The 27,780-nt window shown below is 48.2% G+C and overlaps 1 protein-coding gene across 2 annotated transcripts in view; it reads right to left on the minus strand.

The window, feature by feature from the left end:
* DAB2 (DAB adaptor protein 2) overlaps window positions 1-23,821 on the minus strand; it is a 105,127-nt gene extending 81,306 nt beyond the window's left edge. Inside the window, exon 1 of one of the 2 annotated variants that reach the window (XM_073562648.1) lies at window positions 23,316-23,821. The gene's annotated coding sequence lies outside the window, so the exon portion shown is untranslated. The remainder of the gene's footprint in view (window positions 1-23,315) is intronic. The other variant, XM_073562650.1, reaches the window with a different exon arrangement.
* Window positions 23,822-27,780: the final 3,959 nt, after the last annotated feature.

A 27,780-nucleotide genomic window follows, 5' to 3' on the forward strand; every position in this document is an offset into this window, starting at 1 on the left:
AGAGTTCTTGGACAGAGCAGAGTTATCTCTTCATGTTACAGAAAGAGAAGAAATTCGAAGTGCACCTGAAGAAACAGAGGAATGGAGACATGTGACCCAGAGAAGCAGGAGGATCAGGAGGCAGTCAGCACCCATACTGCTCAGGAACCAGTACCAGGCTCTCACGCAGGAAAACGATGAAGAAATACATCAGGATAAGACTTTGCCAACAAACAGCAACCTTGTACGCCTTCAGAGTCCTCCTGGATGGAGAAAGAAAAATGTTGTGAAGAAGAAACGGAGAGTGGTGGTCATGGGGGATTCCCTGCTGAGAGGAACAGAGGCCGCTTTCTGCAGACCGGATATAACTTCAAGAGAAATGTGCTGTCTTCCAGGTGCAAAAATTAAAGATGTGTCTGACAGGATATCAGGACTCTTCAGACCTACAGATGACTACCCATTCCTGCTACTACATGTGGGGACAAATGACACCGCAAGAAACGACCTGGAAACCATCTGCAGAGACTTTGAAGACTTAGGCAAGAAAGTGAAAGAACTGGGAGCGCAGGTGGTCTTCTCTTCCATCCTCCCAGTGGATGGCCATGGAACAAGGAGGTGGAATAAGATTCTGCAGGTGAACAACTGGCTACGTCGATGGTGCCGTCAGCAACAATTTGGATTTCTGGATCACGGAGTGAACTACTTATACGATGGACTACTTGCTAGAGATGGGGTGCACCTTACGAAGACTGGAAAACATGTATTTGGAAGTCGCCTTGCTACACTTGTAAGGAGAGCTTTAAACTAGAACAACATGGGAAGGGAAGCAAAAGACCAGAAAAAGCCATACACCTGACAAATGCTATTGAGAACTCTGCTATTAGAAGTGGAAAGGAAGAACAAAGACAAAAGAATCTAATTAATAAAAATATTGGAGAAAGAGAAACCAATCACAAACTAAAATGTTTCTATACTAATGCACAAAGCATGGGCAACAAACAAGGAGAATTGGAACTACTAACACAGGAACAGAAATATGATGTAATTGGAATCACTGAAACTTGGTGGGACAATACACATGATTGGAATACAAGACTAGAAGGATACAACTTATTTGCAAGAAATAGACTTGATAAACCAGGAGGGGGTGTCGCATTGTATGTTAGAAACGCGTATATCTGCACAGAGATTGAAGCTTCAGAGACTGGGAGTTCTGTGGAAACTGTTTGGGTAAGAATACAAGGACAGAACAATGGAAAGGACACCATTGTAGGCATTTACTACAGGCCGCCTGTGCAAGCCGAAGATATAGATGAACTCTTTATGCATCAGATGGCCAAGTTCTCCAAAAAATATGACATAGTTGTCATGGGAGATTTCAACTATCCAGACATTTGTTGGGAATCTCTCTCAGGCAAAACTAACAGGTCAAGGAAATTCTTATCCTCTCTTGCTGACAACTTTATCTTCCAAAAGGTAAGGGAGAAAACAAGGGGAACTGCTACCTTGGATCTAATCCTTATAAACAGGGAGGAAATGGTTGAGGAGGTAAAAGTGGCTGGGACCCTAGGAGGTAGCGACCATGCTATTTTAGAATTTTGGATTACTAGAGGTGGAAGACCTGTGAAGACTCAGATGTCAAGGTTAGATTTCAGAAAGGCAGATTTTAAGGGATTCAGAAAGAGAATTGGAGGGATCCAATGGCTGGATATCCTTAAAGACAAAAATGTCCAGGAAGGATGGGAAATCTTGAAAAATGAAATTCTCAAAGCACAGTTGTTAACAATTCCGAAAAGAGGGAAGAATAGGAAGCATTTAAGGACACCAGGATGGATGAACACAGAACTTAAGCACATGCTAAAAAGGAAGAAAAAAATGTTTATAAAATGGAAAGAGGGAGGCATATCTAAAGAAGAATATAATGCTGTCTGCAGAACCTGCAGGGCACAAATCAGATTAGCTAAAGCTGAAAATGAACTGAGGCTTGCAAGAGATGTCAAAAGCAATAATAAAGGATTTTGGGGATATGTCAAAAGTAAAAGAAAAGTCAAAGATGCTATAGGATTTTTACAGGATGAAAATGATGAAATGGTAAGACAGGATGTTGAGAAGGCTGAACTTTTAAATTCCTATTTTGCATCTGTTTTCTCTCAGAAAGGAAATGCAACATCAACTGTTATTCACTGTCCTATTAAGGGAATAGAAGAATCCAGGATATCTATAAACAGAAAGATAGTGAGGAAACACTTAGCTAACCTAAATGAATTCAAGTCTCCAGGTCCAGATGAATTACACCCCAGAGTACTGAAGGAGATAGCAGAAGAAATTTTTGAACCCCTCTCCATAATCTTTGAAAATTCTTGGAGAACAGGAGAAGTGCCAGAAGACTGGAGAAGAGCAAATGTTGTTCCTATCTTCAAAAAGGGGAAGAAGGTGGACCCAGGCAACTATAGGCCGGTGAGTCTGACTTCTATACCAGGAAAGATCTTTGAACAAATTATTAAACAACATGTATATCAATACCTGGATAAGAATGAAGTGATTAAACAGAGTCAGCATGGGTTTCTAACTAATAAGTCATGTCAGACTAACTTAATTTCCTTCTATGACGGTATCACTGATTGGGTGGATCAAGGAAATGCTGTAGATATAGTATATCTTGACTTCAGCAAAGCATTTGACAAAGTCTCTCATACAATCCTTATTGAAAAAATGACTAAGTATGGAATGGACAAGGCAACTGTTAGGTGGATTCATAACTGGCTTAGTGATCGGACCCAAAGAGTGGTCGTAAATGGCTGCACATCCAGTTGGAAGAATGTCTCAAGTGGGGTACCACAGGGCTCTGTCCTGGGCCCTGTATTGTTCAACATCTTTATCAACGATTTAGATGAAGGAATTGAGGGTAAACTGATTAAATTTGCTGATGACACAAAGCTAGGAGGGATAGCTAATACTAGAGAAGAGAGAGAGAGGATTCAAAAAGATTTAAATAAACTGGAGAAGTGGGCAGCAACTAACAGAATGGTTTTTAACAGGGAGAAATGCAAAGTACTACATCTGGGCAATAAAAATGAAAAAAGCATATATAGAATGGGAGGAATAGGGCTAAGTGACAGCACATGTGAAAAAGACTTGGGTATACTAATAGATCACAGACTGAATATGAGTCAACAGTGTGATGCAGCAGCAAAAAAGGCAAATGCAATTCTAGGATGTATTAACAGAAGCATACAGTCTAGATCACGTGAAGTCATTATTTCCCTCTACTCCTCTTTGGTCAGACCTCATCTGGAATATTGTGTCCAGTTTTGGGCACCACATTTTAAAAAAGACATCAACAAACTGGAGCAAGTTCAGAAAAGAGCGACCAGAATGGTGACCGGTCTGCAAACCCTGTCTTATGAGGAAAGGTTGCAGGATTTGGGAATGTTTAGTTTGCAAAAGAGAAGACTGAGAGGAGACTTAATAGCTGTCTACAAATATCTAAAGGGCTGTCACATTGTAGAAGGATCAACTTTATTCTCATTTGCACAAGGAAAGACTAGAAGCAATGGGATGAAACTGAATGGGAAGAGACACAGATTAGATATTAGAAAAAACTTTTTGACAGTTAGAGTGATCAATGAGTGGAACAGGCTGCCACGAGAAGTGGTGAGTTCTCCTTCAATGGAAGTCTTCAAACAGAGGCTGGACAGACATCTGACTGGGATGATTTAGCGAATCCTGCTTTGAGCAGGGGGTTGGACCAGATGGCCCAGGAGGTCCCTTCCAACTCTACGATTCTATGATTCTATGATTCTATGACCTCAGTGATAACGGAGCGGCTGTCGTATGGCGACCTCAGTGATAACGGAGCGGCTGTCGTATGACGACATCACTGAGAACGGAGCGGCTGTCGTATGATGACCTCACTGAGAATGGAGCGGCTGTCGTATGACGACCTCACTGAGAACGGAGCGGCTGTTGTATGACGACCTCACTGAGAACGGAGCGTCTGTCGTATGGTGACCTCACTGCTGACGGAGCGGCTGTCATATGACGACCTCACTGAGAACGGAGCGGCTGTCGTATGACGACCTCACTGAGAACGGAGCGGCTGTCGTATGACGACCTCACTGAGAGCGGAGCGGCTGTTGCATGTGACCTCACTGAGAACGGAACGGCTGTCCTGTGACGACATCACTGAAAAATGGAGCGGCTGTCCTATGACGACCTCACTGAGAACGGAGCGGCTGTCGTATGACGACCTCACTGAGAACGGAGCGGCTGTCGTATGACGACCTCACTGAGAACGGAGCGGCTGTCGTATGACGACCTCACTGAGAACGGAGCGGCTGTAGTATGATGACCTCACTGAGAGCGGAGCGGCTGTTGCATGTGACCTCACTGAGAACGGAACGGCTGTCCTGTGACGACATCACTGAAAAATGGAGCGGCTGTCCTATGACGACCTCACTGAGAACGGAGCGGCTGTCGTATGACGACCTCACTGAGAACGGAGCGGCTGTCGTATGACGACCTCACTGAGAACGGAGCGGCTGTCGTATGACGACCTCACTGAGAACGGAGCGGCTGTAGTATGACGACCTCACTGAGAGCGGAGCGGCTGTTGCATGTGACCTCACTGAGAACGGAACGGCTGTCCTGTGACGACATCACTGAAAAACGGAGCGGCTGTCCTATGACGACCTCACTGAGAACGGAGCGGCTGTCGTATGACGACCTCACTGAGAACGGAGCGGCTGTCGTATGGCGACCTCACTGAGAATGGAGCGGCTGTCGTATGACGACCTCACTGAGAACGGAGTGGCTGTCGTATGGCGACCTCAGTGATAACGGAGCGGCTGTCGTATGACGACCTCACTGAGAACGGAGCGGCTGTCGTATGGCGACCTCAGTGATAACGGAGCGGCTGTCGCATGGCGACATCACTGAGAGTGGAGAGGTTGTCAGCTGACAACCACACTGCTGCTTCTTTTGAACCTGACGGGTGACTCAGATTAATCCGCATATTTTCGCCGTATTTCAGATGTTGCTTCTGCTCCTTTCTGATTTTTTCCTATAAAATATATTGCAATAAATACAATCTTCCCACAAATGATTATTTCGCAAAAATTCATCCCCCGGGATTTCATCATGAGGTGAGAATAAATATTTCACAAAAAAAATTCTTCCCACTGCAATCTCTTGTAGCCAGACTTGCCCTATGCCAGGAACGCTCAACTGCTTAACCCTTTCAGAGCCAGTAAGGTTTCTTTTCATAAGTTTTTAAAGTCAAATAAATTGGAGCTGAATTGCAGTACCAGACAGAACCATTAGCCAGGGAGGCGTCGTTTCTAGAAACACGAAGCCGCTCTGATATAATGGAGACTTGTGTACACCGTCTATCCCTTCCCTATAAAGGGTGAAGGCAGAAAATTACAATTCAGGTTCCCATTTATTAAAAATGGTGAAAGTTGTGGTAAATCTTTAGTCACTTCAACATCGCCAGGAATAATACATTATACAGTGCTACTACCGCCATATACTGCAGGAATAATACATTATACAGTGCTACTACCGCCATATACTGCAGGAATAATACATTATACAGTGCTACTACCGCCATATACTGCAGGAATAATACATTATACAGTGCTACTACCGCCATATACTGCAGGAATAATACATTATACAGTGCTACTACCGCGATATACTGCAGGAATAATACATTATACAGTGCTACTACCGCGATATACTGCAGGAATAATACATTATACAGTGCTACTACCGCCATATACTGCAGGAATAATACATTATACAGTGCTACTACCGCCATATACTGCAGGAATAATACATTATACAGTGCTACTACCGCCATATACTGCAGGAATAATACATTATACAGTGCTACTACCGCCATATACTGCAGGAATAATACATTATACAGTGCTACTACCGCCATATACTGCAGGAATAATACATTATACAGTGCTACTACCGCCATATACTGCAGGAATAATACACAAATTCAATTCAAATTCAAAGAAGCTTTATTGGCAGGACTAAATACACAGTTTTGCCAAAGCAAGTGTACAAAAGAGAACGGGGTTAGGGACTGTAGGGATGTTGGGAAGGGGCTGTAGGAAAGGTGGATGGGGGCAGATCCAGGATGGGGCTATAGAAGTCCATGGCATAGGGAAGGTGAATGGGTGGATGGGGCAGATCCAGGCTGGGGCCCATAGAAGTCCATGGCATATCATAGTTCTCTTTCTCGCAGTCTATGACATTCGCTCACATATTGCGCGGCTATCTCCACTGCTCTCTCTTCTTCCCCCAGCAGGATATATGTTTTCTCTTCCTCCTTCATGGTGATGAAATCCGGGAAGAGATGTGAGAGTCTCCTGAAGTGAGTGTCCCTCACTGCTGAGTATTTGGGGCAGTGTAGCAGGAAGTGGGTCTCATCCTCCAGGGCCTCCTGGTCACAGTGTTGGCACAGTCTTTCCTCCCTGGGCTTGTAGCTCTGCCTGTGTCGGCCGGATTCGATGGCCAGACTGTGGGCACTGAGTCTATATCGGCTCAGGATCTTGCAGTCTCTGGGGTCTGGTAGTTTCTCCAGGTATGGGGCCAGTCTGTAGTCTCTCTGTAGACTCTGGTACATGGTCAGTTTCTGTGAGCTGATGATCTCGTTCTTCCACTCACTTACATACCTCTCCTGGCCTTCGTCTACCATCTTCCTGATTCCGCCTTTTGTCAGGTTGTTGTGATTGGTTTTCTGGTCAGGTTGGGTTTGGGTGAGTTGTTCCGAGGGTCCTGGTTTTTCTGTTTCCCCTACATGTGTCAGGGCTTTATGGTGATGGGAGTTTGGATTGCTCCTACGTAGGTGAGCCCGGAATGACAGTGCCCTCTTTAGAACCGTTAGGTGTAGAGGGAATCTGCCCAGCTCGGCCCGGCAAGCACTGTTGGATGTGCTCCGATGGACTTGGAGAAGGTACTTGCAGAATTCCAGGTGGAATATTTCTGTTGGGCTTAAATCCCACCTTGACCAGTCTGGGTAGGTGTGAGGACCCCAGACTTTGCTGCCATACAGGAGGATTGGGGCGATGATAGAGTTGAAAATTTTTAACCAGACCCTCACTGGTGGTTTCAGATGGTAGAGTTTCCTTCGGATGGCATAGAAGGTTTTGCTGGCCTTGTCTTTCAGGGTCTCTATGGCTTGTTTGAAGCTCCCTGACCGGTGAATCTCTAGGCTCAGGTAGGTATATTTGTCCGTTCCTGTAAGGGCGCAGTTGTTGAGGACAAATGAAGGGTGCTGGTCTGATTTTCTCTTTCTCTTCTGGAACACCATGATGTTGGTTTTCTTTAGGTTGACCGGTAGAGCCCAGGTGGAGCTGAATTTCTCTAAGATTTTCAGTTTTTCTTGGAGGCCTTTCTCGGTTGGTGACAGAAGCAGCAGGTCATCTGCATAGAGCAGGAATTTCACCTGCGCATCGTGGAGGGTGAGACCTGGTGCTGTGGAAGATTCCAGAGCGGTAGCCAGCTCATTGATGTAAATGTTGAAGAGCGTTGGGCTTAGGCTGCAGCCTTGTCTGACTCCCCGGCTCTGCTGGAAATAGGCCGTTCTTCTGCCGTTCGCACTCACACTGCAGAGGTTCTCGGTGTAGGAGCTTTTGATAACATCGTAGGTCTTTCCTCCTATTCCGCTCTCCAGCAGTTTCAGGAATAAGCCTGGGTGCCACACCGAATCAAAGAGCTTTTTAAAGTCCACGAAACAGGCGTATATCTTCCAGTGCTTTGCATTGTGGACGTGTCTCTGTATGAGGCTGTGCAGGGTATAGATGTGGTCAGTCGTGCGGTGGTTTGGCATGAACCCTGCTTGGCTCTTGCTGAGGACGTTGTGCTCGGTGAGGAAGCTGAGGATCCTCTTGTTCAGGATGCTGTTGAACAGTTTTCCCAGATTGCTGCTGACTCATATTCCTCTGTAGTTGGCAGGGTCGTACCTGTCCCCATTCTTGTGGATGGGTGTGATGAGGCCTTGGTTCCAGCTACGAGGGAAGTAGCCGGCACTTAGCACAATATTGAAGAGTTTAACCATTGCGGCCTGTATTTCTGGTGGGCTGTACTTCAGCATTTCTGGTGGGATTCCGTCCAGGCCACCGGCTTTTCTACATCTTATGGAAGAGATTCTCTCTGCTACTTCCTGTAATGTAATAGGTGCATCCACGGGGTTTTGGAAATTTTTTACTTTTTCCTCCATTTCTTTTAGCTTTGCCATTATGCTTTCCTGTTCTTGGCTTCGTTCTTCCTTTGGAATGTCTTTATAGAGGTCTCTGAAGTACTGGAGCCAGATGTTGCCGTTTTGGATATGGATGTTGTTTTTCTTGTCTTTTGTGCCCATGTGGTTCCATAGTTCCCAGAAGGCGTTGTCTTGGAGGGCGTCTTGGAGTTGGTTAAGTTTGGTGGAGATGTAACTCTGCTTCTTCCTCCTGAGGATGGTTTTGTACTGCCTTTGTATGGTGTCATAGGCTTCCCTCAGACCCGGGTGGTTGGGGTCTCTGTGTTTCTTGTTTGAGGCTGTTCTCAGGGTCTTCCGTACGGCTTTACATTCTCTGTCAAACCATCCATTGACCTGTTTTTCTTTTGGTCTCTTGTAGTTGACTTTTTTAAGGTCGGACAGTCTGGCCATTGCATAGAATATATTGTTGAGGTCTTTTGCAGCTTGACTCACTCCCTTTGGGTTAGGCTGGTACTCGTAGTTGTAGAAGTGGTGGAGCATCCGCTGTATTTCGGGTCTGCTGGGAACCTCTTTATACTTTAATGCCGACGTTTTGTGCCATTTATAGGATGGAGGCCGGGTGAAGAGGCCGCTCTGCTGAGGCTTTTGAGTGGATGGTTTCTCTGTAGATTTCAGGTACAGAAGAAGTTGGCTGTGGTCTGACAGGTGCGTTTGTGGGGAGACTATGAAGGCGCTGATATTTGCCAGGTTCATATCTGTAATGGCATAATCTACGACACTTCTCCCTACATGGGAGTTTAGTGTGCACCTCCCTAAGGAGTCTCCTTTGGTTCGTCCATTAAGAATATGAAGTCCTAAACTTCTGCATATGTTCAGGAGCTTTTTACCACTTTTGTTGACTGTACTGTCATAGCTGTTTCTCTCTGTGACTACTGAGTCTTGGCCGTCATTCTCAGCTACAAATATGTAGATGTTCCCATCTGTGGTCAGGAAGTCTTTTTCTCTCCCTGTTCTTGCATTGAGGTCTCCAAAGATGAGAACTTTGCCCAGGCCCTGATAGTGGGCGGCTTCTCTTTGTAAGATCTCGAAGCAGTCTGGATTGAAGTAGGGTGACTCTGGTGGTGGTATATAGGTGGCGCAGAGGTGGACATCAGACTGAGAGGTGAGGATGGAGCTGCTGATCCTGATCCATATACTATACATTGTTACTACCGCCATATACTGCAGGAATAATATACTATACAGTGCTACTACCGCCATATACTGCAGGAATAATATACTATACAGTGCTACTACCGCCATATACTGCAGGAATAATATACTATACAGTGCTACTACCGCCATATACTGCAGGAATAATATACTATAAAGTGCTAATACCGCCATATACTGCAGGAATAATATACTATACAGTGCTACTACCGCCATATACTGCAGGAATAATATACTATACAGTGCTACTACCGCCATATACTGCAGGAATAATATACTATACAGTGCTACTACCGCCATACACTGCAGGAATAATATACTATACAGTGCTACTACCGCCATACACTGCAGGAATAATATACTATACAGTGCTACTACCGCCATATACTGCAGGAATAATATACTATACAGTGCTACTACCGCCATATACTGCAGGAATAATATACTATACAGTGCTACTACTGCCATATACTGCAGGAATAATATACTATACAGTGCTACTACCGCCATATACTGCAGGAATAATATACTATAAAGTGCTAATACCGCCATATACTGCAGGAATAATATACTATACAGTGCTACTACCGCCATATACTGCAGGAATAATCTAATATATAAAGCTCAAAGTGTGTATGTATGTGTGTGTGTGTGTATGTATGTATGTACAGTCATGGCCAAAAGTATTGACACCCCTGCAATTCTGTCAGATAATACTCAGTTTCTTCCTGAAAATGATTGCAAACACAAATTCTTTGGTATTATTATCTTCATTTAATTTGTCTTAAATGAAAAAACACAAAAGAGAATGAAGCAAAAAGCAAAACATTGATCATTTCACACAAAACTCCCAAAATTGGCCAGACAAAAGTATTGGCACCCTCAGCCTAATACTTGGTTGCACAACCTTTAGCCAAAATAACTGCGACCAACCGCTTCCGGTAACCATCAATGAGTTTCTTACAATGCTCTGCTGGAATTTTAGACCATTCTTCTTTGGCAAACTGCTCCAGGTCCCTGATATTAGAAGGGTGCCTTCTCCAAACTGCCATTTTTAGATCTCTCCACAGGTGTTCTATGGCAGTGGTCCCCAACCTTTTTTGCACCAGGGACCGGTTTCAAGCAAGACCATTCTTCCGTGGCCCGGCAGGGCGGGGATGGAGGTGTGGCAGGGGCGGGGCTTTGGTCATAAGGGGGCGGGGCTATGGACGCGGTTGTAGTGTAGCAGTGCATACTTATAATTAAATAACATTTATAATGTGACTCAACTCACCATAGGTTTTGAATAAGTGCTCCATCACCCCCTTCTCCCCATCATTGCCTTCACCCCATCACTGCCATCTCTCCATCATTGCCTTCACCCCATCACTCCCCTCTCCCCATCATTGCCTTCACCCCATCACCCCCTTCTCCCCATCATTGCCTTCACCCCATCACCCCCTTCTCCCCATCACTCCCTTCTCCCCATCACTCCCTTCTCCCCATCACTCCCTTCTCCCCATCATTGCCTTCACCCCATCACTCCCCTCTCCCCATCATTGCCTTCACCCCATCACTCCCCTCTCCCCATCATTGCCTTCACTCCATCACTCCCTTCTCCCCATCATGCCTTCACCCCATCACTCCCTTCTCCCCATCATTGCCTTCACCCCATCACTGCTGTCTCCCCATCATTGCCTTCACCCCATCACTGCCATCTCTCCATCATTGCCTTCACCCCATCACTGCCATCTCTCCATCATTGCCTTCACCCCATCACTGCCATCTCTCCATCATTGCCTTCACCCCATCACTGCCATCTCTCCATCATTGCCTTCACCCCATCACTCCCCTCTCCCCATCATTGCCTTCACCCCATCACCCCCTTCTCCCCATCATTGCCTTCACCCCATCACTCCCTTCTCCCCATCATTGCCTTAACCCCATCACTCCCCTCTCCCCATCATTGCCTTCACCCCATCACTCCCCTCTCCCCATCATTGCCTTCACCCCATCACTCCCCTCTCCCCATCATTGCCTTCACTCCATCACTCCCTTCTCCCCATCATGCCTTCACCCCATCACTCCCTTCTCCCCATCATTGCCTTCACCCCATCACTCCCTTCTCCCCATCATTGCCTTCACCCCATCACTGCTGTCTCCCCATCATTGCCTTCACCCCATCACTGCCATCTCTCCATCATTGCCTTCACCCCATCACCCCCTTCTCCCCATCATTGCCTTCACCCCATCACTGCTGTCTCCCCATCATTGCCTTCACCCCATCACTGCCATCTCTCCATCATTGCCTTCACCCCATCACTCCCTTCTCCCCATCATTGCCTTCACCCCATCACTGCTGTCTCCCCATCATTGCCTTCACCCCATCACTCCCCTCTCCCCATCATTGCCTTCACCCCTTCACTGCCATCTCTCCATCATTGCCTTCACCCCATCACTCCCTTCTCCCCATCATTGCCTTCACCCCATCACTGCTGTCTCCCCATCATTGCCTTCACCCCATCACTCCCCTCTCCCCATCATTGCCTTCACCCCATCACTGCCATCTCTCCATCATTGCCTTCACCCCATCACTCCCCTCTCCCCATCATTGCCTTCACCCCATCACTGCCATCTCTCCATCATTGCCTTCACCCCATCACTCCCCTCTCCCCATCATTGCCTTCACCCCATCACTCCCCTCATGGCCTTCTCCTCATGTCCCCATCTCCTCCAGGGCCAGGCTACACAAACACAGACCAACACACACACACACACACACACACACACGTACACACACAGACAGACATACATACACACACACATTATATACACACACACACAGACAGACACACAGACACCACCTCTCTCCTCTCACCTGCCCGCCGCCCGCGCTTCCTCGCTCTCACACAGCGATCGCGCTCTCCTCTCTGTGTCAGTCAGAGACAGGAAGCGCGGGCGGCGGGCAGGAAGCTGGACGGGTCCTTGCAGCTCCGCTCCTGCTATTCCCTCTTGCAGGCAGCGGAGCTGCTTGGATCGCTCCCTGGCCGCCGCTAAGAACTGCTGCGCGCCGCCCCAGCCCCCGCTACGCCACTGACCGCCCCTGGCTCCCCTTGTGTCCGTGGACCGGCAAGGGCACTGCAGCGGCCCGGTGCTGGGCCGCGGACCGGCGGTTGGGGACCCCTGTTCTATGGGATTCAGGTCTGGACTCATTACTGGCCACCTTAGAAGTCTCCAGTGCTTTCTCTCAAATCATTTTCTAGTGCTTTTTGAAGTGTGTTTTGGATCATTGTCCTGCTGGAAGACCCATGACCTCTGAGGGAGACCCAGCTTTCTCACAGTGGGCCCTACATTAAGCTGCAAAATTTGTTGGTAGTCTTCAGACTTCATAATGCCATGCACACGGTCAAGCAGTCCAGTGCCAGAGGCAGCAAAGCAACCCCAAAACATCAGGGAACCTCCGCCATGTTTGACTGTAGGGACCGTGTTCTTTTCTTTGAATGCCTCTTTTTTTCTCCTGTAAACTCTATGTTGATGCCTTTGCCCAAAAAGCTCTACTTTTGTCTCATCTGACCGGAGAACATTCTTCCAAAACATTTTAGGCTTTTTCAGGTAAGTTTTGGCAAACTCCAGCCTGGCTTTTTTATGTCTCGGGGTAAGAAGTGGGGTCTTCCTGGGTCTCCTACCATACAGACACCGACGGATAGTACGGGTTGACACCGTTGTACCCTCGGACTGCAGGGCAGCTTGAACTTGTTTGGATGTTAGTCGAGGTTCTTTATCCAACATCCGCACAATCTTGCGTTGAAATCTCTTGTCAATTTTTCTTTTCCATCCACATCTAGGGAGGTTAGCCACAGTGCCATGGGCTTTACACTTCTTGATGACACTGCGCACGGTAGACACAGGAACATTCAGGTCTTTGGAGATGGACTTGTAGCCTTGAGATTGCTCATGCTTCCTCACAATTTGGTTTCTCAAGTCCTCAGACAGTTCTTTGGTCTTCTTTCTTTTCTCCATGCTCAATGTGGTACACACAAGGACACAGGACAGAGGTTGAGTCAACTTTAATCCATGTCAACTGGCTGCAAGTGTGATTTAGTTATTGCCAACACCTGTTAGGTGCCACAGGTAAGTTACAGGTGCTGTTAATTACACAAATTAGAGAAGCATCACATGAGTTTTCGAACAGTGCCAATACTTTTGTCCACCCTCTTTTTTATGTTTGGTGTGGAATTGTATCCAATTTGGCTTTAGGACAATTCTTTTTGTGTTTTTTCATTTAAGACAAATTAAATGAAGATAATAATACCAAAGAATTTGTGTTTGCAATCATTTTCAGGAAGAAACTGAGTATTATCTGACAGAATTGCAGGGGTGTCAATACTTTTGGCCATGACTGTATGTGTGTATGTATGTATGTCCGGGATTGGCATCCGCACCGTCACAGCTACAGCCACAAAATTTGGCACAGTCACACGTCTGGACCCCGAGAGTGTCCTAAGCTATGTTGTGAGGCAAAATTTTAACCCCACGCGTTCCAATTCACCAAACAATTTTGCCCCTATCTACATACTGGGGGAAAAAGTGTGTGCGTGTCAAGCCCCGCCCCTCATTGTGATGTCACAATGCCCCTATTTGCATTCTGGGGAAGTAGTGTGTGCTTATCAAGCCCCGCCCCTCATTATGATGTCACAATGGTTGCCATGGCGATGCTGATGTCATCAAAGGTTGCAAGCCCCGCCGCCGCTCATTATGATGTCATAATGGTTGACTATGGGATGGAGGATATGTGTGATGAGTATATGGGCACGGGACTATGGGATGGAGGATGTCTGATGGGTATATGGGCACGGGACTATGGGATGGAGGATGTGTATGATGGGTATATGGGCACGGGACTATGGGATGGAGGATGTGTGATGGGTATATGGGCACGGGACTATGGGATGGAGGATATGTATGATGGGTATATGGGCACGGGACTATGGGATGGAGGATGTGTATGATGGGTATATGGGCACGGGACTATGGGATGGAGGATGTGTGATGGGTATATGGGCACGGGACTATGGGATGGAGGATATGTATGATGGGTATATGGGCACGGGACTATGGGATGGAGGATGTGTGATGGGTATATGGGCACGGGACTATGGGATGGAGGATGTGTGATGGGTATATGGGCACGGGACTATGGGATGGAGGATGTGTATGATGGGTATATGGGCACGGGACTATGGGATGGAGGATGTGTGATGGGTATATGGGCACGGGACTATGGGATGGAGGATGTGTGATGGGTATATGGGCACGGGACTATGGGATGGAGGATATGTATGATGGGTATATGGGCACGGGACTATGGGATGGAGGATGTGTATGATGGGTATATGGGCACGGGACTATGGGATGGAGGATGTGTGATGGGTATATGGGCACGGGACTATGGGATGGAGGATGTGTATGATGGGTATATGGGCACGGGACTATGGGATGGAGGATATGTATGATGGGTATATGGGCACGGGACTATGGGATGGAGGATGTGTATGATGGGTATATGGGCACGGGACTATGGGATGGAGGATGTGTGATGGGTATATGGGCACGGGACTATGGGATGGAGGATATGTATGATGGGTATATGGGCACGGGACTATGGGATGGAGGATGTGTGATGGGTATATGGGCACGGGACTATGGGATGGAGGATGTGTGATGGGTATATGGGCACGGGACTATGGGATGGAGGATGTGTATGATGGGTATATGGGCACGGGACTATGGGATGGAGGATATGTATGATGGGTATATGGGCACGGGACTATGGGATGGAGGATGTGTATGATGGGTATATGGGCACGGGACTATGGGATGGAGGATGTGTGATGGGTATATGGGCACGGGACTATGGGATGGAGGATATGTATGATGGGTATATGGGCACGGGACTATGGGATGGAGGATGTGTGATGGGTATATGGGCACAGGACTATGGGATGGAGGATATGTATGATGGGTATATGGGTACTGGACTATGGGATGGAGGATGTATGATGGGTATATAGGCACGGACTATGGGATGGAGGATATGTATGATGGATATATGGGCACTGGACTATGGGATGGAGGATGTGTATGATGGGTATATGGGCACTGGACTATGGGATGGAGGATGTGTGATGGGTATATGGGCACGGGACTATGGGATGGAGGATGTGTGATGGGTATATGGGCACGGGACTATGGGATGGAGGATATGTATGATGGGTATATGGGAACGGGATTATGGGATGGAGGATATGTATGATGGGTATATGGGCATGGGACTATGGGATGGAGGATATGTATGATGGGTATATTTGCACCGGACTATAGGATGGAGGATATGTATGATGGGTATATTTGCACCGGACTATAGGATGGAGGATATGTATGATGGGTATATGGGAACGGGATTATGGGATGGAGGATATGTATGATGGGTATATGGGCATGGGACTATGGGATGGAGGATATGTATGATGGGTATATGGGCATGGGACTATGGGATGGAGGATATGTATGATGGGTATATGGACATGGGACTATGGGATGGGGGATAATTATAATTTTCTATAACTAACCACAGTTAGTTACTATGCCCGGGCAGCGCCGTGTTCTTCAGCTAGTCTAATATATAAAGCTCAAAGTGTGTATGTGTGTGTGTGTGTGTATGTATGTATGTGTGTATGTCCGGGATTGGCATCCGCACCGTCACATCTACAGCCACAAAATTTGGCACAGTCACACGTCTGGACCCCGAGAGCGTCCTAAGCTATGTTGTGAGGCGAAATTTTAACCCCGCGCGTTCCAATTCACCAAACAATTTTGCCCCTATCTACATACTGGAGGAAAAAGTGTGTGCGCGTCAAGCCCCGCCCCTCATTGTGATGTCACAATGGTTGCCATGGCGACGCTGATGTCATCAAAGGTTGCAAGCCCCGCCGCCGCTCATTATGATGTCATAATGGTTGACTATGGAATGGAGGATGTGTGATGAGTATATGGGCACTGGACTATAGGATGGAGGATATGTATGATGGGTATATGGGCACGGGACTATGGGATGGAGGATATGTATGATGGGTATATGGGCACTGGACTATGGGATGGAGGATATGTATGATGGGTATATGGGCACTGGACTATGGGATGGAGGATATGTATGATGGGTATATGGGCATGGGACTATGGGATGGAGGATATGTATGCTGGGTATATGGGCACGGGACTATGGGATGGAGGATATGTATGATGGGTATATGGGCACGGGACTATGGGATGGAGGATATGTATGATGGGTATATGGGCATGGGACTATGGGATGGAGGATATGTATGCTGGGTATATGGGCACGGGACTATGGGATGGAGGATATGTGATGGGTATATGGGCATGGGACTATGGGATGGAGGATGTGTGATGGGTATATGGGCACTCGACTATGGGATGGAGGATATGTATGCTGGGTATATGGGCATGGGACTATGGGATGGAGGATGTGTGATGGGTATATGGGCATGGGACTATGGGATGGAGGATGTGTGATGGGTATATGGGCACTCGACTATGGGATGGAGGATATGTATGCTGGGTATATGGGCATGGGACTATGGGATGGAGGATATGTATGATGGGTATATGGGCATGGGACTATGGGATGGAGGATATGTATGCTGGGTATATGGGCACGGGACTATGGGATGGAGGATATGTATGATGGGTATATGGGCATGGGACTATGGGATGGAGGATATGTATGCTGGGTATATGGGCACGGGACTATGGGATGGAGGATATGTGATGGGTATATGGGCATGGGACTATGGGATGGAGGATGTGTGATGGGTATATGGGCACTCGACTATGGGATGGAGGATATGTATGCTGGGTATATGGGCATGGGACTATGGGATGGAGGATGTGTGATGGGTATATGGGCATGGGACTATGGGATGGAGGATGTGTGATGGGTATATGGGCACTCGACTATGGGATGGAGGATATGTATGCTGGGTATATGGGCATGGGACTATGGGATGGAGGATGTGTGATGGGTATATGGGCACTCGACTATGGGATGGCGAATATGTATGATGGGTATATGGGCACGGACCTATGGGATGGAGGATGTGTGATGGGTATATGGGCATGGGACTATGGGATGGAGGATATGTATGCTGGGTATATGGGCACGGGACTATGGGATGGAGGATATGTATGATGGGTATATGGGCACGGGACTATGGGATGGAGGATGTGTGATGGGTATATGGGCATGGGACTATGGGATGGAGGATATGTATGCTGGGTATATGGGCACAGGACTATGGGATGGAGGATGTGTGATGGGTATATGGGCATGGGACTATGGGATGGAGGATGTGTGATGGGTATATGGGCACTCGACTATGGGATGGCGAATATGTATGATGGGTATATGGGCATGGGACTATGGGATGGAGGATATGTATGCTGGGTATATGGGCACGGGACTATGGGATGGAGGATGTGTGATGGGTATATGGGCACGGGACTATGGAATGGAGGATATGTATGCTGGGTATATGGGCACGGGACTATGGGATGGAGGATGTGTGATGGGTATATGGGCATGGGACTATGGGATGGAGGATGTGTGATGGGTATATGGGCACTCGACTATGGGATGGCGAATATGTATGATGGGTATATGGGCATGGGACTATGGGATGGAGGATATGTATGCTGGGTATATGGGCACGGGACTATGGGATGGAGGATGTGTGATGGGTATATGGGCATGGGACTATGGGATGGAGGATGTGTGATGGGTATATGGGCACACGACTATGGGATGGCGAATATGTATGATGGGTATATGGGCATGGGACTATGGGATGGAGGATATGTATGATGGGTATATGGGCACGGGACTATGGGATGGAGGATGTGTGATGGGTATGTGGGCATGGGACTATGGGATGGCGAATATGTATGATGGGTATATGGGCACTCGACTATGGGATGGCGAATATGTATGATGGGTATATGGGCACGGGACTATGGGATGGAGGATGTGTGATGGGTATATGGGCACGGGACTATGGGATGAAGGATATGTATGATGGGTATATGGGCACGGGCCTATGGGATCGTGGATATGTATGATGGGTATATGGGCACGGGACTATGGGATGGAGGATATGTATGATGGGTATATGGGCACGGGACTATGGGATGGAGGATATGTATGATGGGTATATGGGCATGGGACTATGGGATGGAGGATAATTATAATTTTCTACAACAGTTAGTTACTATGCCCGGGCAGCGCCGGGCTCTTCAGCTAGTATACTATAAAGTGCTAATACCGCCTTATACTGCAGGAATAATATACTATACAGTGCTAGTACCACCATATACTGCAGGAATAATATATTATACACTGCTACTACCGCCTTATACTGCAGGAATAATATACTATACAGTGCTAATACCGTCATATACATCAGGAATAATATACTATACAGTGCTAGTACCACCATAATACTGCAGGAATAATACACTATACACTGCTACTACCGCCATATAATGCAGGAATAATATACTATACAGTGCTAATACTGCCATATACTGAAGGAATAATACACTATACAGTGCTAATACCACCATATACTGCCCATCCCCCCCTTCCACTTTTCCTATGCCATGGACTTCTATAGCCCCATCCTGGATCTGCCCCCACCTTTCCTACTGCCCCTGCCCAACATCCCTACAGTCCCTATCCCTATTCCCTTTTGTACACTTGCTTTGGCAAAACTAATGTGTATTTAGTCCTGCCAATAAAGCTTCTTTGAATCTTTGAATCTACTGCAGGAATAATATATTATACAGTGCTAATACCGCCATATACTGCAGGAATAATATACTATACATTTCTACTACCGCCATATACTGCAGGAATAATATACTATACAGTGCTAATACCATCATATACTGCAGGAATAATATACTATACAGTGCTAATACCGCCAAATACTGCAGGAATAATATACTATAAAGTGCTACTACCACCATATACTGCAGGAATAATATACTGTACAGTGCTAATACCATTAAATGCTGTAGGAATAATATATTACACAGTGCTAATACCGCCATATAATGCAGGAATAATATACTATGCAGTGTCAATCTCGCCATAAACTGCAGAAATTATATAATATACGGTGCTAATACCGTCATATACTGCAGGAATAATATACCATGCGGTGCTTATACCGCCATATACAGCAGGAATAATATACTATACAGTGCTAATACCACCATAAACTGCAGGAATGATATAATATACTGTGCTAATACAGTCATATACTGCAGGAATAATATATTGTACAGTGCTAATACACCATATACTGCAGGAATAATATACTATACAGTGCTAACACCGCCATATACTGCAGGAATAATAAACTATACATTTCTACTACCGCCATATACTGCAGGAATAATATACTATACAGTGCTAATACCATCATATACTGCAGGAATAATATACTATACCGTGCTAATACCGCCATATACTGCAGGAATAATATACTATACAGCACCCACGTAGTAGTGCCAAACAATATTTACACAACGCCTTACAGTGTTACAATAACACCAGTGACCCTACACAACCAAATACAGAAGTAATATATAAATAATACCGCCACCATCAATAATCAATACACAAGCAATGTTTTCCAGTGGTCGGCTCATGGCACAAGGGATCGGGGGGAGATTCCGCCATTCAGGCCCCCTATTCTGATAATAATGGCAATATCAGAGTCCTGGAAAATTCTCTAGGTGGCCATGTGTCTGTGACCACAGATGCACAACGTTGGGGACCCATAAGATCCAATTTTTTGGGGGGACATAGACCCCAGGAGTCGGCTCCACTGCAGTCCCCACATTTATAGGATTTGTCGGCACCGCTTCCTTCACTGATCTGATTAACACCGGGAATCAATGAGGTTCCTATTTCTGCGGCTTCCTCCATTATCAGTGTAGGGTACGGCGTCCTGATGTTTGCCGTCGGCTGGAGAAGAGAGCGCCTATTGCTGAAGCTCTTGGCCGGACACGTTCTTGAAATATGGCATTCAGGAGGTCATGAATGGAGGACTAACTGGTACAGGAACCTTCTCCAGTCCCACCAAGAGGACCACCGCTACCACACAGGCATGCAAGATGTACACCATGTCTCACACCGAGCGTAGAGCAAACACCCCCTCATCCGGAGCTCTGGATGGAGGCCACTGGTGGAGTGGGCCACATGTGCTATAGATCAGACCACTCCAACATTTCATCTGTGGCAGCTGGCGCTGTTCTGCATCACTTCTACCCAAGAGATTTGCAACGTGTCCCCAAGAAAGTTTCATGGGACAATCAATGAACCCAAATCTAAAATCATGATGGCGTTGGTGACCGGATCATAGTGTATGTGATCATGGAGGGCCACCCAGGATTAGTGGTGGCACATACTTGGCGGCCATCCATCCCTGCCGCCATGGCTTTAGTTGGATCTATCTCCAGACACTATCGAAGACTCCACTTTGGTTCAAGGCCCCGATACCATCCATGAATAAGAATACACTGCCTCAGGTGTCATGGAGTCTGTACAGAGGGACACAAGTCCCAGTGGTTCCATATCTGGCGGGGGTTTAGGCGCTCTGAAGGCCGTCGTTTCCCTACCGTATGGATAAGGCATCGTTCGATGGAACGTGACTCAATGGGACGCCATAGAAATCAAAGAGGAGAAGAACCCATGACATCATACAGCTTGGACTTGGTTCTCTTGGCCTAAAACATTGAAAGGACCTCCGAACATATTTTACTGTTGGGGTCCAACCTTCTCCAGGACTGAGCTCCATTACCGGGCACAGGCACCCATACAGCCGGTGTAAACCATGGAAGGATGCTATTCTGACTGACAAAGAGAAGACCCCCAATAATCAAACATTAATGGGTCATCTTTCTATATAATACTTGTGGTGGTCGGACCTCCTTCGGGATTGAGCTGCATTACCGGACACAGTCACCCATACAGCCGGTGTAAACCATGAACAGGACGCTATGCTGACTGGCAAATATAAGACCCCCACTAATCAAACACTGGTGGTTCATCTGTCTATATATCACTGGTGGTGGTCAAACCTCTCCTGGGACCAATCTGCAGTACCAGTCATGGGCAGCCATACAGCCGGTGTAAACCATGGACAGGATACTATGCTGACTGGCAAAGAGAAGACCCTCAACAAACAAATATTGATGGCTCGTCTTTCTATATATCTCTTGTGGTGGTCCGACCTCCTCCGGGATTGGGTACAGTCACCCATACAGCCGGTGTAAACCATGAAGGTGATGCTTCGTTGTGCTGACCCTCAGGAGATGGACTGCCACTGATGAAACTCTGAAGGCCTTCACCTTCTATTTCTGACTGTCGGGGGTCGGACCTCCTCTAGGACTGAGCTGTAGGACTGGGCACAGTCACTATGAAGAGGATTCCTTATAGTGCCAACAGTCAGAAGTCGGACCCCCTACAATCACGCATTGATAGCCTATTCTTCTCGGACCTCCCTTAGGACTGACCTGCAGGACCGGGCACAGTCCCCTATTAGGACAGTGTAATCTATGAAGACCATGAATTGTTGTGCTGGAGGTTAAGCTCCATTAATCATTTATGGTCGAGGTCCTAAATGTTGTGGTCCTCGAGAACCCCTTTCAGGTAACAGAGCAAGGTGAGGATTTCATCGTCCCCACAGCTGTGGGGTCAGAAGGAGCTGATGTCTTTACATTGTGCTAGAACATAGGTGGGAAACGTGCAGGGGAGCGGCTGAAGGGAATCAGATCTGCCCAATGCTGCACGACCCAATGATGGAGGCATCTCAGGAATTAATATTCCGCAGCCTGCGCAGATCATCGCTGCTGCCAGGGACGAGGGCATAAAGCTATTGTCACACCGCACGGCTACTGCTGAGTCAGACCGGAGCGGATCCCATGCACACGAGCACACAGATGTAGCAGAGCCGAGCAGGTCATCTAGGGATGCCACAAATGAAATGAGTTGCCCCAGACCTGTCCGTGCTACACTGACCACCTCAGCTCTGCTACACTGACCACCTCAGCTCTGCTGCACTGACCACCTCACCTCTGCTGCAATCACCACCTCAGCTCTGCTGCACTGACCACCTCAGCTCTGCTGCACTGACCACCTCAGCTCTGCTGCACTGACCATCTCACCTCTGCTGCACTGACCATCTCACCTCTGCTGCACTGACCATCTCACCTCTGCTGCACTGACCATCTCACCTCTGCTGCACTGACCATCTCACCTCTGCTGCACCCACCATCTCAGCTACATCTCCTATGTTTTTTTTTCTTTTCAGAAATTGCAGCGGATCTGAAACAAAAGGCGACATTGCTGAGCTGCGATGTAGTGCCGATGCAGATCTGCCATAGTGTGCGCCAAATCTGTGCAGAACATAATCCCCTGAAATTACCTCCTAGACCTTGAACTATTGAGGAATGCCTCGAACGGCCCGGATTAGCATGCGGAAAAAGGGGGAAAAAAGAAGAAGAAGGGGGCTTTGTGCAGGAGGGGAGGGGGGATATTTTAGGTCCAAATTTGGAATTTACTATTGGTATTTGAGTGGGATGGGATGAAACGAAAAAATAAACAAGGGGAGCAGGCTGCAAATCACCAAAAACCCATAATATGCATTATTTATATGGCGACAACATATTCCGCAGAGGGGGGGGGACGGATGCACAGATCCCAATGGTGAGCAGAGCATTGATGTCCCAGTGCCAGGTCGCCATTTGGCTGCCAGATGACCAGTAATAGCCGGGTACTCACCAGTGGAAGCCTCCTGTGCTGCTGTCAGTGCTGTGCAGCCTGCCTCCTGTGCTGCTGTCTGTGGCTGTCAGTGCTGTGCAGCCTGCCTCCTGTGCTGCTGTCTGTGCAGCCTGCCTCCTGTGCTGCTGTCTGTGGCTGTCAGTGCTGTGCAGCCTGCCTCCTGTGCTGCTGTCTGTGCAGCCTGCCTCCTGTGCTGCTGTCTGTGGCTGTCAGTGCTGTGCAGCCTGCCTCCTGTGCTGCTGTCTGTGGCTGTCAGTGCTGTGCAGCCTGCCTCCTGTGCCTGCCCAGCACTCACCAGCTCAGTCCTCCTCCTCCTGCTCAGACCAGCTCAGCCACTCACAGCCCCCTGGATACTGTATGCTTCTAATCAGATGCTGGCAGCCCACTAAGCCCAGGAATGTGCTGTGATGTTACTGCCTGGCTACTCCTCCACATTAACCATTGCTAGGCTGCAGCCCTATAGAAAGAGCACACATCCTCTATCATGTGTGTGGCTGGGCTCAGGGCTGCATCCTGTGCAGGGAAGGGTTTGGGGAGGTGCTGCTTTTGCATTGGGATGTGTCACTATGTATCACATTTTGGGAGGATTCCTGATAATCACAATGTTGCTGTTGTTTTGACTGCTCAGCAGTAACATCATCACACATTAGATACATGTTGTAACATTTTCACAAGAAACATCATCATCATCAATCCTACCTAAAATCCCTGTTTTCCCCCCTTATTGTCCCTCTTTGCTGCCTCTTTTTCACCTGGTAATGGACTTGCATTAATGCATTTATTATCTCTCTGGTTCCTAAAATGCAATTTTATAAGTGCTAGCGACATTTTGTTTTTGGTCCAAATCGCAGCCAATCATTAAAGAAAATTTAGTGCTGAGCGCACGTGGTCGGATAAGGTGTTCACCGAGTATGCCCAACTGCTAACCGAGTGACTTCTGCGTGCTCGAAAAATATGTTCGAGTCCTTCCGGCTGTTTGACAGTCACAACACATGCAGGGATTGCCTAACAAACAGGCCTAACAAACAGGCAATCCCTGCATGTGCTGCGGCTGTCAAATAGCCGCAAGAACTCGCATATTTTTCGAGCACGCAGAAGTCACTCGGTTAGCAGTTGGGCATACTTGGTGAACAACTTATCCAAACACATGCGCTCAGCACTAAATTTTATTTAATGATTGGCTGCAATTTGGACCAAAAAAATGTTGCCATTCAGATTATTTCTATTTTTTTTTGTATAGCTACAGAGGAAAAAATCAATTTATTTCATGGTTTACGTGCACATGGCCAAATTGGGGGAGAAGAAGGCATAGCGCCAACAGATCATTGGTGCAACCTGCGCAGTCGCCCAGAGAGGTAATGGGGCCCACGTTCACATCCAAAGCAGCGAGGAGCTTCTGCCTTGTACCCAGAAAAGGGAGGAGATTATCACTGGCGGACACAGACAGAAGAGGTCCTTGTGCATTACAGTTTTTTGGGCCCTTTGCAGTCCAATAATTCCTCATAATGCACAATTCCCCCTGCTTTGGAGGTAGAAGTGGCCCCCTGACCCCTCGGGCCCCTGTGTGCCTGCACCAATTACCTATCCGTCCCTGGGCATTACGATTATTGGACTGCACAGGGCCCATATACTGTTTTTGCACAGGGGTCCTGTGTCCACCCCAGAGGATACAATGAGTCCTCCATTCTCTGGTGATCAGAGGAGGCTTCACAATGATCTAACAATTGGGATTATTTTTGCACACTGGAGTATCCTTTTAAGTTAATCTCTCCCTTTAAAAGCTGGGTATGTAAATGAGTCCTTCTCCAGAAGGTAGAAAGCTGGCTCTATGTGGTCCTTTGTGCTGAGGAGCAGCCGTCTGTAGATGGAGGTTCTTCTCCTTTTGGAGGAGACTACTATCCTTAGTCTTGTTGAATGGCTCATTAAGGCTATGTGCACACGCTAGCGTTTTTAAACGCTCAGGAAAAGGATCCCCTTCCCAGAAATCGCGCGTCTTTTTCCGCGCGTTTTTTGCGCGATTTTGACGCGTTTTTGACGCGTTTTTTGACACGCGATTTCTGGGATCATTGGGGATGGCTAAAAACGCTCAGCAATGCGGAAATTAATGAGCATGCTGCGTTTTTAGCCGCTAAGCGATTCCTGAGCGGTTAAAAACGCATGCATTGGCACAGAAAGCCAAAAACGCATGCTAATTAATTTGATGCATCTTTTAAGCGTTTCTGCAGCGTCTGAGCCGGCTCAAACGCTGCGGAAACGCTTAAAAAAACGCATCGTGTGCACACAGCCTAATACTGACTTATAAGGGAGCTACCGCCAGTAGGTGGCGATGGAGAGGCAGTTTTCATCCTCACGGAGGAGAGATAATTTGCATACTTTTTTCCCAGGGAACATTGCTTTGCCTATATATGTCCCTGAGTGGAATTTGCAGCTCCAGAGACTGCCTACACAGTGACACCCGCAGCCGCCGGCTTCCAGAAGACATCCTACTCGCCCTCCTGCGTGACCTTGTGGAGTCCCTGCATCTCGTTGGTCCAGGCGCCGGCAGCTCTTCCTGTGCCAAGCAATCACGTGGCCCTGCTCATTAAGGTAATGAATATGCACGCCTCTCCACTCCCAAAGGCGTGGAGCGCATATTCATTACCTAAATTACCGGGGCCACGTAATCGCTCGGCAGGAAGAGCTGAAGGACTGGAAAGAGATGCAGCGAGGGCGCGCAAGAAGGTAAGTAGGATATATATTTTTTTAATATGAAACATGCATACCACGACAGGGACCGGGGAGCCATGTATACAACGACAGGGGCCAGGGAGCCATGCATACAACGACAGGGACCAGGGAGCCATGCATACAACGACAGGGACCAGGGAGCCATGCATACGACAGGGACCAGGGAGCCATGCATACAACGACAGGGACCAGGGAGCCATGCATACAACGACAGGGACCAGGGAGCCATGCATACAACGACAGGGACCGGGGAGCCATGCATACAACGACAGGGACCGGGGAACCATGCATACAACGACAGGGACCAGGGAGCCATGCATACAACGACAGGGACCGGGGAGCCATGCATACAACGACAGGGACCGGGGAGCCATGCATACAACGACAGGGACCGGGGAGCCATGCATACAACGACAGGGACCGGGGAGCCATGCATACAACGACAGGGACCGGGGAGCCATGCATACAACGACAGGGATCGGGGAGCCATGCATACAACGACAGGGACCGGGGAGCCATGCATACAACGACAGGGACCGGGGAGCCATGCATACCACGACAGGGACCGGGGAGCCATGCATACAACGACAGGGACCGGGGAGCCATGCATACAACGACAGGGACCGGGGAGCCATGCATACCACGACAGGGACCAGGGAGCCATGCATACCACGACAGGGACCGGGGAGCCATGCATACAACGACAGGGACCAGGGAGCCATGCATACAACGACAGGGACCGGGGAGCCATGCATACCACGACAGGGACCAGGGAGCCATGCATACCACGACAGGGACCAGGGAGCCATGCATACAACGACAGGGACCAGGGAGCCATGCATACAACGACAGGGACCGGGGAGCCATGCATACAACGACAGGGACCGGGGAGCCATGCATACCACGACAGGGACCGGGGAGCCATGCATACAACGACAGGGACCGGGGAGCCATGCATACAACGACAGGGACCGGGGAGCCATGCATACAACGACAGGGACCGGGGAGCCATGCATACAACGACAGGGACCGGGGAGCCATGCATACCACGACAGGGACCGGGGAGCCATGCATACAACGACAGGGACCGGGAAGCCATGCATACAACGACAGGGACCGGGGAGCCATGCATACAACGACAGGGACCAGGGAGCCATGCATACAACGACAGGGACCGGGGAGCCATGCATACCACGACAGGGACCGGGGAGCCCTGCATACAACGACAGGGAGCGGGGAGCCATGCATACAACGACAGGGACCAGGGAGCCATGCATACAACGACAGGGACCAGGGAGCCATGCATACAACGACAGGGACCGGGGAGCCATGCATACCACGACAGGGACCAGGGAGCCATGCATACAACGACAGGGAGCGGGGAGCCATGCATACCACGACAGGGAGCGGGGAGCCATGCATACCACGACAGGGACCGGGGAGCCATGCATACAACAACAGGGAGCGGGGAGCCATGCATACAAAAACAGGGACGAGGGAGCCATGCATACAACGAAAGGGAGCGGGGAGCCATGCATACAACGACAGGGAGCGGGGAGCCATGCATACACGACAGGGAGCGGGGAGCCATGCATACAACGACAGGGACCGGGGAGCCATGCATACAACGACAGGGACCGGGGAGCCATGCATACAACGACAGGGACCAGGGAGCCATGCATACAACGAAAGGGACCGGGGAGCCATGCATACAACGACAGGGACCAGGGAGCCATGC

Source organism: Dendrobates tinctorius, unplaced genomic scaffold, assembly GCF_039654945.1.
Source record: "Dendrobates tinctorius isolate UK_male_01 unplaced genomic scaffold, ASM3965494v1 ptg000362l, whole genome shotgun sequence".
In the NCBI taxonomy this organism is placed as follows: Eukaryota; Metazoa; Chordata; class Amphibia; order Anura; family Dendrobatidae; genus Dendrobates; species Dendrobates tinctorius.